The sequence below is a fragment of the Loxodonta africana genome, chromosome 5 (assembly GCF_030014295.1).
Source record: "Loxodonta africana isolate mLoxAfr1 chromosome 5, mLoxAfr1.hap2, whole genome shotgun sequence".
Classification (NCBI taxonomy): Eukaryota; Metazoa; Chordata; class Mammalia; order Proboscidea; family Elephantidae; genus Loxodonta; species Loxodonta africana.
In genome coordinates, this window is record NC_087346.1 from 19,147,880 (window position 1) to 19,163,282 (window position 15,403).

At 36.4% G+C, this 15,403-nt stretch overlaps 1 protein-coding gene across 1 annotated transcript in view; it reads right to left on the reverse strand.

Moving 5' to 3' along the window:
* Positions 1–15,403, reverse strand: part of FAT4 (FAT atypical cadherin 4) — a 203,205-nt gene that overhangs the window by 106,884 nt on the left and 80,918 nt on the right. The gene's annotated exons all lie outside the window — the stretch shown is intronic.

A 15,403-nucleotide genomic window follows, 5' to 3' on the forward strand; every position in this document is an offset into this window, starting at 1 on the left:
GATCATTTGACTTGTTGGTAGTGATTGATCTTAGCGGTTGTCACAGACTTTATACTAGAAAATGTCCATTCATCAACTATCATTTTAATCCCCAGATTTGCACACCAGTGAAGAGCTGTCAAGCCTTGGCACTATCCATCATCCAACTATTAAATGCCACTGGACACACAGAGGAGGTGGTATAAAATTCTTCCTGAAATAGTTACATATTGACAACTAATGTTTGGGAGGAAAAACAAGTTCACATTTTGTTTTAAGAAACAATCAACATTTCCCCCTTTAATGTCAACTTTCAACATTTGTTCCTGGGAGGGAGGTATACACATATATTTCTCTTTCTATTCCGACTACTATCAGCACTTCTTATTTGTGACTAAAGCTAATCATTCCTTTCAGATGTAGTATTTACGTACATTGCAAATATTAACACTTTGTTTGAAAGATCCTAGCCAGAGCTATTTGTTTGTTTCCCTACCTAAGAATAATTGTTAAGAAATAAGGATTTGTGAAGTCTAAATAATAACTTCAAACCACGTGTTTTCTCTTTTGAGCTAGGTCCTAAAAAATGAATATCTAAGAAGTAAAGGGTTTTTTTTAAAGGGAAGACAGCTGTTAATAAAATGAAACCTCCCCCAGTGGGGTCACAGATTAAGTCATGGAGAAAAACTCCATCAAGACATCAGAGAATGAAATGTCATCTTTTATAGTTATGCTGTAAAAAGTCTATCAGAGCCAAGGGTGATACATGAATATGGGAAGAGACGAGGGAGCAAAACAATCTGGTTTCTATTTTTCCTGGGAGTTGAAAGAGTAGAGGCAGTTAGGTAGGATTGTCATTATTCTCTGACAAGGAATATAGGAGATCTAGACAACTAAGTGGATGAGCAGTTGATAAAAAAATAAAAAAAGATCCAGGAAAATAATATACAAAATAAATTACTAAATAATTATATACCTCTAGTTCCACCTTTTAGGAAGAGTTTTGATCATAAGCACATGGATCAAATTAGGCTAGAGAATGGTTAAGCCAGTCTCCGCAGTTAGAATTCTGCCACCTCTGGTTTTGGATAGCAACAGTCATTCCCTATACCACTTCCTTTAAGAAAACTTCCAAAATAGCCACAACTGCAGCCTGTAAAAAGCATTTTCAACTTCCTTGTAGTGTTGTAAAGATCACGGGTTTTAGAATAAGAAAGGCTGAGATTCACATTTTGGCCCTACCAGGTAATAGATGCGTGAACATGGACATCTAATTTCTCTTAGGTTCAGTCTCTTCATCTTAAAATTGGAACAATAATATGTGTCTTAGAGTATTTTATGAAGACTGGACTTTGGTGACGTAGGTAAAATTCTTAGCATAGTTTCTGGAACAGAGGGAAGTGCTTAATAAAAAGTAGAGATCTTGGTTTTCAAACTGTCAGAACAGACCTACAAGTTCCTTAGAGCCAGGAATAGCCTGTGGAGAGAGAGTTCAATAAATCAGAATCCCAATACAACTGCTCACCTCTGGTACATCTTGGATATGGATCATTTTCATACAAACTAACCAGCTATCTGATCTTAGGTCAGCCAATATGTTTCTCTCTGTCACTACTAAAAAACTGGGCTAGGTAATCCCTAGGGGTAGATCTAAAAGTCTTTGATTTTTTCAACTCTCTGACATGTTGGCCAATTCCATAGTTTCAGGTACAGTTATTAGAATAAACGTAGTTTAATGTTACTAAGTTTAAAACTTAAACATTTCGGAATGTATCTATGATACATCAGTTGTAAACACAGATCTAGTACACATTCATTATGATATCCTGATATGCACAAACACTGTATTTCTGAGTAAGGGTAGACATGAAGACCAAAGATCCTCCATTTAATAAGATAGGCTAACCTTTTCCCCAAAGTTAGTGTCATCTCACCAATCAAAACGTTAAGAATGTCATATTCCATTTTTTTTTTTTTTTTTGAAATCTGGATTTTCTCTTATTTGTCCAGGCCCCTCTCTTCTACTCCACAATTCCTTAGGTATTACACAAAATCTTTCAGCAAAGTTTTTCTAATTTATATCAACAGCCTGAGGTATGAATTATCTAAGGATAGAAAATTTGGACTCAGTGCAGATAAGCGCTACCCTGCAATCTTTGAACTTACACAAGAATTCCAAGATTGTAGGTCCCTGTTTGTCTATTATGTGGATTCTGATTCCAATATTTATTTGTTCAATATTTTAGACTCTGTCATGTAACAGGCATACAGGAGTCACCAAAATTATAGAAGGCAATAAGACACTGCAACTCCTTGCAGGTTAAGAGGTGAAATATAATAGAAATATATACAAAAAGAAAAATTTACAGTTACCTCAGAAAAAGAATACATTCTTGACATCTTCATTCCAAGAGTTTTGTCCTCCACTCTATGTATAATTCTTTGAACTGACTATAACTTTCCATTGGCAGTTGGCATGTGTCTTGATGATACCAGATCTTAACGTGTGCCTGAATTCCTCTCTTGGATCTGATACCAATCTAAGAGTCTTATTCTGTTACTACACCCTGTTTAGACTAAGATTTGACATGATTTGTTTTGAAATTTATTATATAAGTCACAAGAATTAAACATTAAAAGATTATAGAAGACAGCTGGAAAAGGATTAAGACATTAATAACTTTTAAAAGACTTTTTCTGTGCAAATTAGATCACTTTAAAAAATACAGTGACTATGAATGTCTTACTTTAAAATTCTGAGATCCTAAAATAGTCTACAATATCACTCCTAAATTTTAAAAAAAGTATATATTGTAAGTACAGTCCAATGCTTTACAAAAAACAAACCAGATACTACTGCATGTCTAAGCTTTTAGTGCTAGCATTGCCTCTTAAGTGTTTTAACATTTATCTTTACATTTCTTTAGACTTGAAGTAAAACAATAATTTGAATATTTCTTTTGCAAAAAAAAATCACCTTTTGAACAGCACAAGCTTCTATATTTTAAATAAAAACCACAAGAACTGCCAACGGGAAGAACGGCCTGGTGATCTACTTCTGAAAAATCCGCTGTTGAAAACCCTCTGGAGCTGAGTTCTACTCTGACATAAATGCGTTCGCCATGAGTTGGATTCGACTGGCTGATCGGCAACTGTTTTTTTCTGGTATTTGGTTAATCCAGGAGAAAGGCCTGGTGATCCACATCTGAAAATCAGCCAATGGAAATTCTATGAATCACAATGATCTGATCCATAATAGAGCAGGGGAGTGGCACAGGACCAGGCAGTGTTTTGTTTCATTGTGCATGGGGTTGCCGTGAACTGGGAGCCAACCCAATGGCAACTAACGACAAAAACAATGTTTTGTCGATTAGAGGCTTTTCTCACTTAACTCATATTTCGGGTGTATTCAGGATTCTTGAGGTTGGATAAGTGACTTTTTAAAAAATGTGCCCTGAGTGCATTTCACATTATATATATCTTGTTAGGTATATTTTGTACATATGTTATATCTTTTTAATTAGGCTGTTCTTTGCTTAGATTATTAACTTCCCAGGGTGAGAAGTATTTTATAGCCATCTATCCATTTGCTAGATATTTTTAGAGCATTTGAAAAGTTCTGTGAAAGAAAAAGATAAAGAAGACATAGCATCTCCACGTCATGGAGGAGATAAGATGCAAATAACAAATACAAGGTAAAAAAGTGAGCACATGGGGGTCATCTAAGTCAATTGGCACAACAAAGCTCATAAAGAAAATGTTCTACATCCAACTTTGGTGAGTTGCATCTGGGGTCTTAAAAGCTTATGAGCAGCCATCTAAGATACATCTACTGGTCCCATCCCATCTGGAGCAAAGGGGAGTGAAGAAAACTAAAGACACAAGGGATATATTAGTCCAAAGGACTAATGGACCACAAGCATCACAGCCTCCATCTGCCTGAGCCCAGAAGAACTAGATGGTGCCCAGCTACCACCACCAACTGCTCTGACAGGGTTCACAATGGAGGATTTCGGACAGAACAGGAGAAAAACATAGAACAAAATTCAAATTCACACAAAAAAAAGACCAGGCTTACTGGTCTGACAAAGCCTGGAAGAACTACCAAGACTATGGCCCTGGACACTCTACTAACTCAGAGCTACAGCCACTCCCAAAGTTCACCCTTCAGACAAAGTTTAGACAGGTCTGTAAAACAAACAATAACACACATGAGGAGCGTGTTCTTGGTTCAATCATGTATACGAGACCAAAAGGTCAACATCTGCTAAAAAGCAAAGACAACAAGGCAGGATGGGACTGGAAAAACGGAGGAATGGAAATGGGCAACTGGGATGTGGAAGGGGAGATTATTTACATACTGTGGGGACTGCAACCAACGTGTATAAACTGTTGAAGGAGAAACTAATTTGCTCCGTAAAGTTTCCCCTAAAGCACACACACATACACACACACAAACAAGTATAATTTACCTAGAAAGCCAAAAGAACAAAATCAATGCCAACTAACTTCAAAATAAATGATACATAAGTTGCAACTATTATAAAATGTAAGGGGAAATTACAAAATCATGAACTCAGATTTCTAATTTAGAAGCCCTAAACTTCATAGGAGCTCTTTGAAAGTTGAATTTGTATAGATCATAGCTCTTAATTAAATGGCAAAATTTTGTTTTATAAGTACTTGCCACAATAAAATACACATACACACACATATATATATTTTAAAGGATTTTGAATTTGAATCTTAAATATCCCCAAGTCAAACTCATTTGTGTTACATAGAATCAAAACCAAGGTACTGAAATGTCAAGTAATTTCTCTAAGCAGAGCAGTACATTAGGCCGCTTAACCCTTGCCCACTGATTTTTCCTGTCTACTTGTGGAGAGAAGCCGGGTGGGGAGCAAGCTGACTGGTGCGCCTGACTTAGACCAATGATCCCAACCTTTGCATGAAGACAATGATCGTACAAAATATGCATTTAATGTGCCACAATAAGAAAATAACTTTTGAAGAAATCAATATTTGATAGGCTGCTCTACAAATACTATATTATCCAATTTCTTTCTAATTTTAAGGTTGCTCCATATTTATATCAAGGGAAAAGAAATCCGTGAGGGCTTATCTCATCGATGCCACCAAAAAAAACCCAAAACCAAACCCAGTGCCGTCGAGTCGATTCCGACTCATAGCGACCCTATAGGACAGAGTAGAACTGCCCCATAGAGTTTCCAAGGAGCACCTGGCGGATTCGAACTGCCAACCCTTTGGCTATCAGCAGTAACACTTAACCACTACGCCGCCAGGGTTTCCTCGATGCCACCAGAGGACTGTTAATTATTTGGCAGAAAGGCGGTGGACATATATTACAAGAGAGGAAACTTGAGATAATTTCTCTGAAGTGAGTGTTTTAAAAAAATCTACAAAGCAGTTCTTTCTTTTTCTTAAAAGATGCAACACCAATAGATATTCATTTTCAGAAATGATTAAAATCTAAATAGTGGAACAGACATAAACTACATGAACTATGAAATAATGTAAAGGTACATCAAGGCAAATAATGCTTGATTTGCTTTATTTAGGGCAAACCTAATTATTTACATCATTGTGTTTTCATTTTCATGAAACTGACACCCCAAAATTAAATATCTTACAGACTATTATCACCTAGACCACATATATTGTGGCAAAGCATTGCACCAAAAATAATGTTTAGAGTTCACAAGTATTACCTCCAAAAATATGAAGATACTGACATTAACATTGTATTTAAATACACCTTGTGGAGCCCTGGTGGTTTAGTGGTTAAGAGCTCAGCTGCTAGTCAAAAGGTCAGCAGTTTGAATCCATCCACTGCTCCTTGGATACCCTATAGGACAGTTCTACTCTGTCCTGTAGGGTTGCTGTCAGTTGGAATCAACTCAACAGCAATGACTTTTTTAGTTAACAAACAGCTCTACCATAAAATTTTTTTTTACTTCAATATTAACATTTTGTCACTATGATTTCTTTAATAAATTTAGTCCTCAGGTTACCGAAGATCACAGTTACTGCTTAAATCGGTGACTTCTAGACCCAGTTTTTGAGACCATAGACTGTGTTGCTCACTTTTGCATTCTCACAACTTATCCACACCCAGCATGTAACTGTTCCTTTTGAGGTATTTCTGTTTTGGAAGCAAACTCAGGTTATTTTTATAATTTTACCAGAATCACATATTTGGCAATTTCAATAATAAAGTACATATGTTCCTGATATGTGAAATAGTGTATTAATCAAATATGTCATCTATTACAGTATCATTTAAACCAAACCAATCCTATTGATTTCCTAGTTCTTTGGGACCCCCAAATTTTCCATTCTGCTGTGCTGCCTGTAGTGCATTTTTATGATGGCAAAAACAGTATTTTGTAATTCAATAACTTCATACTCAGAATCATGACTTAAAGATAGCTTCAGAATAACATTTTACATATGTTTTGTTTAAAAAAATCTCCTTCTTGGGAAAATGGAATAAAAGCTCCTAAACAATGACCACCACTACTTCAGAAGCTACCAAATTAGACACCGAAGACTCAGCTAAATCAAACCCACCAGTAGCTACCCTCAAAGAATAACAGAGATTATTCAAATGTGAATTACTCTTTGTAGGCCATTACGATGTCTCTGCAATAACACTTTGCTAAATGAAGCTCGATTTTATATTGTGTATGCACTTTTTTTTTTATGCACTACCGAAATTCAGGGAGGATAAAAGTTTAACATTACACTCAAAGCAATTTTTATTTCATCACAGTGAAACAAGATGCTGGAAGACTACCATTTAATTTTCTGTATGGAGGCTCCAGTGAGGAGTTAAAGTTGAAAGCAAATTAACCAAAGTGAAACCCACACCAGGATCCGTAAAACCAGCCCGCCAGAGCTGTCACTTCCTTTGCCCCTGGAAAGGAAAACTCCACCTTTCCTGCCTGAGATGCATCTGGAGCGGGGAGTTATGCGTTTGCCCCTACACGACGGAAGGCTCAGTGCTGGGGACAACTCAACATCGCTGCACCAGGGCTGTGTGTGCAAAGACACAGTCTGCCCCTTGACTTTAAACTCAGGGATCAAGACGGCATCATTTATTAAAACAGACATCAGGGCGGAAATATCAGAACTATGACTTCAAGTAAATAGTCAAATTTGGGTTTAAAATGTTTGGCAATAGCTTTCCATGTTCTCTCTTCAAATTAAGCCAAATAGTACCTGATTCACTTAATTCAATGGAATTGACGCACTTTGCATGCTATATAAACTTCCAGTAACAAAACTTGATTTAGAAAAGTTATTTCAAAGCCTTTGTATACTGAGATTATAAAGCACGTCTAATCAATCATATGTCAGCAGAAATCCTGACATTCTACACTAGTCATTTTCACAGAGGAGATAACCTGCATCATTTCTTTTGGTATACACACACACAGAGATATATACGCGTGTGTGGGTCTTTGGTAAAATTTCAAGTATGGAGTTAATTGCAGTCGTTAGGGAAAAGAAGATTCAGCACTCACTTGTGCTGCCATTTATGGGTTTAAGCTCTAATACTTCATTTCTTAACCAACAACAGCAGCACTAAGAGCTGTGTTGCAAGGAAAAGAGGGTGCCAGGGGTTGCAAATTTTCCCTCATTTTGGTCTTCATTTCTTTCCCTATTTTGGGTGACCACTGGGAATTCTGCTGCCCTGAGCCTGGGTGAAACGTTTCACTGTATCCAGAACACTTCATCATGTGGCAGAGCCAAAATCTATTATGGTTTCAAGTGACTCACATCTTAGTTATGAGAAGGTCCTAACAAAAAACGGTTTACATTTAAATGCCCTAAATGTCAGGAATCTAATGTTTGGACTAGGTAGGTATGTGAGGTCTGATCTTACCCTGTGAAAAATGCTTTTAGGTATGTATTTATTTTTGATGTATAACGGCCTGAATTTAAATTCAAAAGGGTCTACAGTGGGTGGAATAGTAGCATAATGTCTCATCTTGACAGACTTACTGAACATTGAAACAGAGCTCTTGAAGAAAGTGGAAGAAAATAAACTTTAGAGAAAAGCCCTATGATCTCACTCTATGAAAACTGGCAAGGGCTATGTGTGACCTATTAGGGAAAGCCTTATTAGGGTCAATTCTGCATGTATGAGCAAACCATAAATTATTTAGGACACAAGTCTGCTTCAGGCTCAAATTCTTCTGACTTAAAAGGAATCATCAGAAAACAGATATATGCATTGTAGGTATAGTTTTTCTTTAGAACCACAAGAAAAATACGAATAATCATTGTATTTTCCTAAAGAAATGGGCATTTAAATATATTTGCTCCAATATACTAAACACTATTTTACTCTATTGTTTTATAAAAAAAATAAATTCATAAAAGAAACATGGTACAACGGTAACATGTGAGGAAGCAACATTGGATTCGGGAATGAATATATTCCTCTCCTTTGGAATTTTAGGCTGATAAGCATTTTGCCATTTTCAACTTTGTACCTTAAATACAAATTCTGTGAATATTTAATACTTGTCAATTAATTTTTCCCAAAGATACACCTCTATTTCAAATATTCTTGGATATGGGCGAAAAAGGAAAATGTACACATTGTAATTTTTTTTAGTTTCATTTTTTAAAGCAAAGTAAAATTAAACATAACGAGCTTTAAAGCAGTACATAATTCTCATATAAACTACATGTATGTAACTGTGACCAATTATATTTCTCAAACAAAAGCAATTATTTTAATCTCTTACCACTAAAAACTCTTCCAGCAGTTGGCAGCCTATGTTCCTGGGACTTTAATATACTTCTTACTCAGAAAGAAATATGTATGAGTAACAGGCAGGTTTGGAGAGCAGCCAGAAATGGCAAGAATGACTAGAAGTGAGGACAAGACATAGTTAACTCCATTCTTGAAACAAAATGCTTTCCATAACTCGCTAAATGTGTGGTGACATAATAAAAAGCTAGTTTTGTTGTGCTTTCAATATTGCTCAAATTAGAACCAAATAAGGATTTCTTTTAAGGCAAAGGCAATCATGTGTAACCACTTCAACTTTTCCTGAAATCGATACTGCATAATTTCTGCATTTTAACAGATTCTTAAGGGTGCCCAAAAATAAATGCAGAATAAGAGATCAAGTTAAAATATGTGTGGTTGCAACTGAAGCTTACGGAAATTTTTATACTGTTCTTCAAAACAAACACCCTCCCAAAGTATTCTGTAGGATACTTTTCAATTGTAAATCTGAATGTGGGAGACATGTATCAAAGAGAAAATGTAGTACTAAACAAACAAACAAAAAACATTCCAACACTTTTTCTTCTTTTTTTTTTTTTGGCCTAATAGATATTGAAGTATTGTGAAATAGAGAAAACTTCTGTTAGGACTACTGTACAAGTAGAAAATAGTTTGATATACATTAAAGAGAAGCTATAACAGACTGAATTATTATCTTGATTCTTCACCCCTCTCTGGAAGCAACTTCTCAGTCTCTCCCACTAATGGTGGTGTCTGGCTCCTCTTGACTTTGGCTCATTCACGATACTTGCTTGGGCAATGACATGTTTGCAAGCACGGTATAAGTAAAGGCCTGAAATGTACTTGCTTTCTTGCATCTATGTCATGGTCCTGAGAACAATATGCCCCTACTAGCACATGGTACTAGAAGGAGGGTAACAGATATGGCGTAGAGGGGTCTCAGGTAATTGAGAGGCTTAAAGCCTGAAGCAGAGCTTCCCAGATGAGCCCGGTCCAGATCAGCTCAACTCTAGCCTACCCGCAGTTGCAGGAGAATAACCTTTGGCAGCCTTTGAGATTTTGTAGCCATTTATTATGCAACATTATTGTGCCAATGGCTAACAGATACACAAGTCAGAACAATGGATCCATTAATTGACTATTTTATTTCATTTGGATGCTCTGTATATTACTGTTTTGTTTAAAATAACAGGCACTTGTGGGATGGGGGTAGGTTCCAGGGGAAATGAAAGCTTCCAGTTTAGGACATTTCTAGACCTCACCCTATGCAACCCTACCTTCGGCAGGTTCTGATTTGTATTCTTTTTCTATAACAAAACTGTAACCGTAAGTTAAGACAGAGAGAGAAAGAGATACCCCCTGCCCCCCCAACACACACACAAAGAAGAAAAAGAAACTAATGTATACTAAATCTGTATGTATGCCTTGTTCTGAGTGATAAGTCTTTATGGCTATGATCCCTTTAATCAATTCTTTATTTGTATAATGTGTCTGCTTAATGTGTCATGGCGTTCGAGGCCACCACATTATACCACAATTCAACGGCTGGGGGAGAGAAGGTGGGAATACATGACCAATGCCCTATTTTCCTAAACATCATAGGCTGGGATGAGTCATTCAGATTGCCTGTCTTAAGAATATAAGAACTATGAATAAATGGGAGAACTACAAGACAACAATAGCACAAGTACAAAACAAAAAAAAAGGAGCCCTGTGGAGAAAATGGCTTTAATTTTTAGGGTTTCTGGTGCCTGCATGGGACCTGGATGACTTATTCATGGAATTCCTACAATGTCAAATAGTCCCTCTGCCTCATTTCACCTTGCTGAATCAAAGAGATTTCTATACTTGATACTAAATATATAGAATTTTGACTTATAGTTATTAATTTAGTTGGTCTACTATAGTTAAATTTCATTGTATCTTTTAAACATTTATCTCAAACTGTGAGGTAAAAGGCCCTTTTTAGTATTTGGAGTTCTTTTTTATTACTTCAAAATTATTATAATTTTCATATATATGTATGAGAATTAGCTGGTCAATAAACAGGAGTGAATATAGTTTTTATCTGACTTAAAATGTCAACTTCTTCTGACAAAATCTTGAATTCACTTATCAAAACTTAAAAAAAAAATTAAATGCACTATGGTGGCATAGTGTTTAAGAGCTACAGCTGCTTAACCCAAAGGTCAGCAGTTTGAATCCACCAGGTGCTCCTTTAGATTTTGGGGGGTTTTGGGTATCTTTAGGGGAGCAGATAGTTGGGTCTTTTCTCCTGTGAAGTGGCTAGTGGGTTCAAACTGCTGGCTTTTCAGTTAGCAGCAGAGCAGAGAACTTATTGTGCCAGCTCTCAGTTTGTTTGCTCAAATATAAAATGGAGATGATAATAATAAGTACTTGGTTGTAGTGAAGGTTAAATACTAAAATATGTGTAAAAGTCCTTACCACGTGCCTATCTCCCCAGTGGTAGGTACTCAAGTCGTTGTGACTACAATTATCATCATCATCATCACCATCATCATCATCATCATCGAATATTATACATTTTAGCTATTACATTGACTAAAACCACCCTCATTTGAAATGTATCTTAGAAGATTCCACCACCTATCTCTCAGTTTGTTGTACTGTGGTGACTTGCATGTTGCTATGATGCTAGAAGCTATGCCACTGGTATTTCAAATATCAGCAGGGTCACCCATGGTGGCCAGGTTTCAGCAGAGCTTCCAGACTAAGGCAGGCTTGGAAAATATGCCTGACAATCTACTTTTGAAAATTAGCCCATGAAATCTGCTGGACCACAACAGAGCATTGTCTGACTTGCTTGCCTTGAACATGTCAACAGGAGGGATCAATCCCTTGAGGAGGACATAAAGCTTGGTGAAGTAGAGACCCAGTGAGGGTGAGAGAACCTCAGTGAGATGCACTGGCACAATATTTGCATAGACTTGAACATGCTGTCAGTTGTGTGGATGACGCAGGACTGGGCAATGTTTCATTCTCTTGTACATTAAGGTTGTACATCACATTGATTCAAAGGCAGCTATCTATCATGCATCCATCCAACCATTCATCCATCCATCCATCCATCCATCCCTCCCTCCCTCCCTCCCTCCCTCCCTCCATCCATCCATTCATCCCTCATCTACCTGTCTATCTTAGAAGATTAAGTAAATGCCAGGTGACTACATGAAAGAAAAAACACCAGGTCCTACAATTTACTAGCTTTCATTTACCTTGTGTTAATTTTTAAAAAAATAAAGTTATTTTATGTTTGGTGTCACAGTATCAAATGCCTGCATAACATGTGCAGTTAATCTAAATGTGGGAAGCAGAGGACTATAAACCCATAGGTGTTAAGCTGCTTTTAACACCATTAGACATGACCCTTGCTGGAAATTTAATGCAGTATAGGTGTTTAACACAAAGACCAGAAACAATGGTATCAGGTAGTGTGCCACAGACTCTGGCATGTGGACCAATTTATGCAACACAGGCCTTAAAATGTATGTTTGCCACTATCATAAATGTAATCTCGCAATACAAAAATTTTATGTTGGCTTTAAATGTTTCGCTCAAGAAAATTCAGTGCACTTCTAATTAAAAAAAAAAAAAAATTTTTTTTTTTTCTAATTCAGGGTAAGTTTTGATTTAGTGATATGTTCAATTAGTTTCTATTGAGAGCTAACTACATACTAGATGAGAAAAGAAATTCTTTTTTATTATTTTATTATACATACACACAGAGAATATATATACATATAATCTCAAAAAATGTATTATTATGCACCTTGATGACAAATTCTCTACCTAAAAATTCAGACATGTACTTGAACTTACATCTTCAGTGCCATGGCTGTCCTTAAAAATTAATTATCATTTTGGCTATCCTTTCAGTATTTTCTTAATACAAACACTGGGTGCCCTCTCATAGTATAATCTTCAATCTCATTCAGCTGTTAATTTAAAGGTTAGTAGCTCGAACCTACCCAGAGCTCCCCAGAAGAAAGATTGGACAAATTGCTTCCCTAAAAGATTGCAGCTAAGAAAACCCTACGGAGCAGTTTTACTGTATAACACATGGGGTCCCCATTAGTCAGAGGCCAACTTTATGGCACCTAAGGACAGCAATAACAACAACACAGCCTGAAAGCTGAACCATAATCATTGCCATTGAATCAATTCCAACTCATAGTGACCTTGTAGGGCAGAGTAGAACTGCTCCATAGGGTTGAACTGCAGGCCTTTTAGGTAGCAGCCGTAGCTGTTAACCACTTCACTACCAGGGATTCACTTAACAATAAAAAAAATAGGATTTAAAAAGCTTTAACTTCTTTTAAAGAAAGGGCCATGCAAGTTGGTTTGTCCATAGTCTTATATACTCAATTAAAGGCCAACTTCAACAAAAAGAAGTTCTATGAAGCCAAAAAACAAAAAGTACTAATGAAGAGCAAGATCATACCAAGGATTGAAAACACATTACCAGCACACGTCGAAACCACAGAATGATTTTTTTTCCTACCACACTGCAGTGGAAAATGTCACATTCACACAAAAGCCAGAAGTGAGTGTTTGAAGAAGAGGTTTATTTCATCATAAGCGATTTGGAAAGATAATAAACTCTTTTACAAAGTTTAATTTTTATAACGATTGCCCTAAAAAAGACATACTAGCTTAAGAGACTTTTTGGTGGGTTCTTCTTATTTCATTCTACTTGGTAAAACTCATAATAAATTAATAATAATTGGAAAATAATCATTATGAAAAACATATTACTATAGTTTTGCTAAATAAAATTGATAAATAGAAAAAGGAAACAAATTCCTATCAGAATAATAAATATCTCCTTTCCCATAATAATCCACTATTTCTTATAAAATATTAATATAAGAGATTCTAGTTATACATTCAAAGTCAATCTCCTGAGTTTTTAAAGTATATGGTTATTGTATCTTTTACTGGAAGGCAGATGCATATCCAAATACAAACATATGCAACCTTTATTTCCTATGTACAACCTTACTCCAGAATTAGTGAATTAGGCAATATCTAGATTCCTAGCCTGAATTTTTTGTTTAGTTTACTGATTTAGTTCTTCTCTACACAAACTCACGATGCATTTTTTTTTGGAGTACTGGTCCAATGCTGACAAACAGTATCAAGCTTTAGCAGCCCTTTTATAAATACCGTTAGAAAATCAATACATTTAAAAATGTCTATAAGGCATCTCCATTCTCTAAAATAAGCATGCCTCAAAAATCATACTAGTAAATTTTATAGAATCACCCTTGTGCTCAGTGACAAGGATGAAGTTTTTGATACTGGCCATTCCAATAATTTTACCACACTTTATATTTATTAAAGGAGTTTCTCGGTGCAAATGGTTAACAAGTTCGGCTACTAGGTTCGAGTTCACCCAGAGGTACCTCAGAAGAAAGGCCTTGCAATCTACTTGAGCAAAATCAACCATTGGAAACTCTAAGGTGCATAGTTTTACTCTGACACAGATGGGTTGCCATGAGTCAGTCAACTAGGCTGCAACTGGTTACTGGTTATACGTATTAAAAAAGTTTCAGTGAATTTATTTAAAATATAGTTACAGGCCTTTGTATTTAAACAGGTACCTCATCCAGTAGAGAAGGGGAAGAGTTGAACTGGTTAAGCTTTCCCAAACCAGTTACTGTTGAGTCTATTCTGACTCACAGGAACCCTATGTGTGTCAGGGTACAAGTGTGCTCCACAGGATTTTCGATGGCTGGTGTTTTGGAAGTACAGATAGCCATGCTTTTCTTCTGAGGTGATTAGGGGTGTTCTCAAGCCTCAGACCTTTCAGTTAGCTGCCAAGTGTGTTAACCATTTGTACTACCCAGGGCTTCTGGTTTAGCTACCTCCTGAGTACAGAATTCCATAAAATTACCCAAGATCAAGGGGTCCCTGGATAGCCCAAAAGGTTAAGTGCTTAACTACCAGCCCACAGGTTGGCAGTTTGAAACCACGCAGAGGAGCCTCAAAAGACAGCCCTCCCAATCTGCTTTTGAAAGGTCAGGGCTTTGAAAATCCAATGGAGCAAGTTCTACTCTGCACACATGGGGTCGCCATGAGTTAGAATTTAACTCTATGGCAACCAGCAACAACAATGACCCAAGATCACGGTATTTTAAGGAAGATTAAAAAAAAATTCAAGTGGTTACTCAAACTGAACAATATAAGCATAACCTATGAGCATAGAGAAGTGTAGAAAGAAAGAAAAAGGCCAATGATCCATGACAACTGTATTATCTAGGCTTTTTGTCCCTTCCAAACACATGCCAAGAGATCAACTAAATGGCTAAGTTTCTTGATTTTTTTCTCAAAAATTACTCAACTGAAATCAGCACTAAAATTATAGCTAGTCACTTGCAAATGTATTTCAGCTGCTCAGTAAAACTACTTGACAATTACCATAATATTTTTGGCATTAGGGTGTCTTGGCAATGGACAATTCCAAATTAGCACAAAGATGAATTCATGATATTAAATAAGGTAACGCAAAACCATGTTTATCAACAAGGAGGGAAATGTTCTGTGTAATCTATTCCTAGTTAGTTTCTTCTGCACTCATGTTTAAGAAGTCATTGCATTTTTACAACGTCT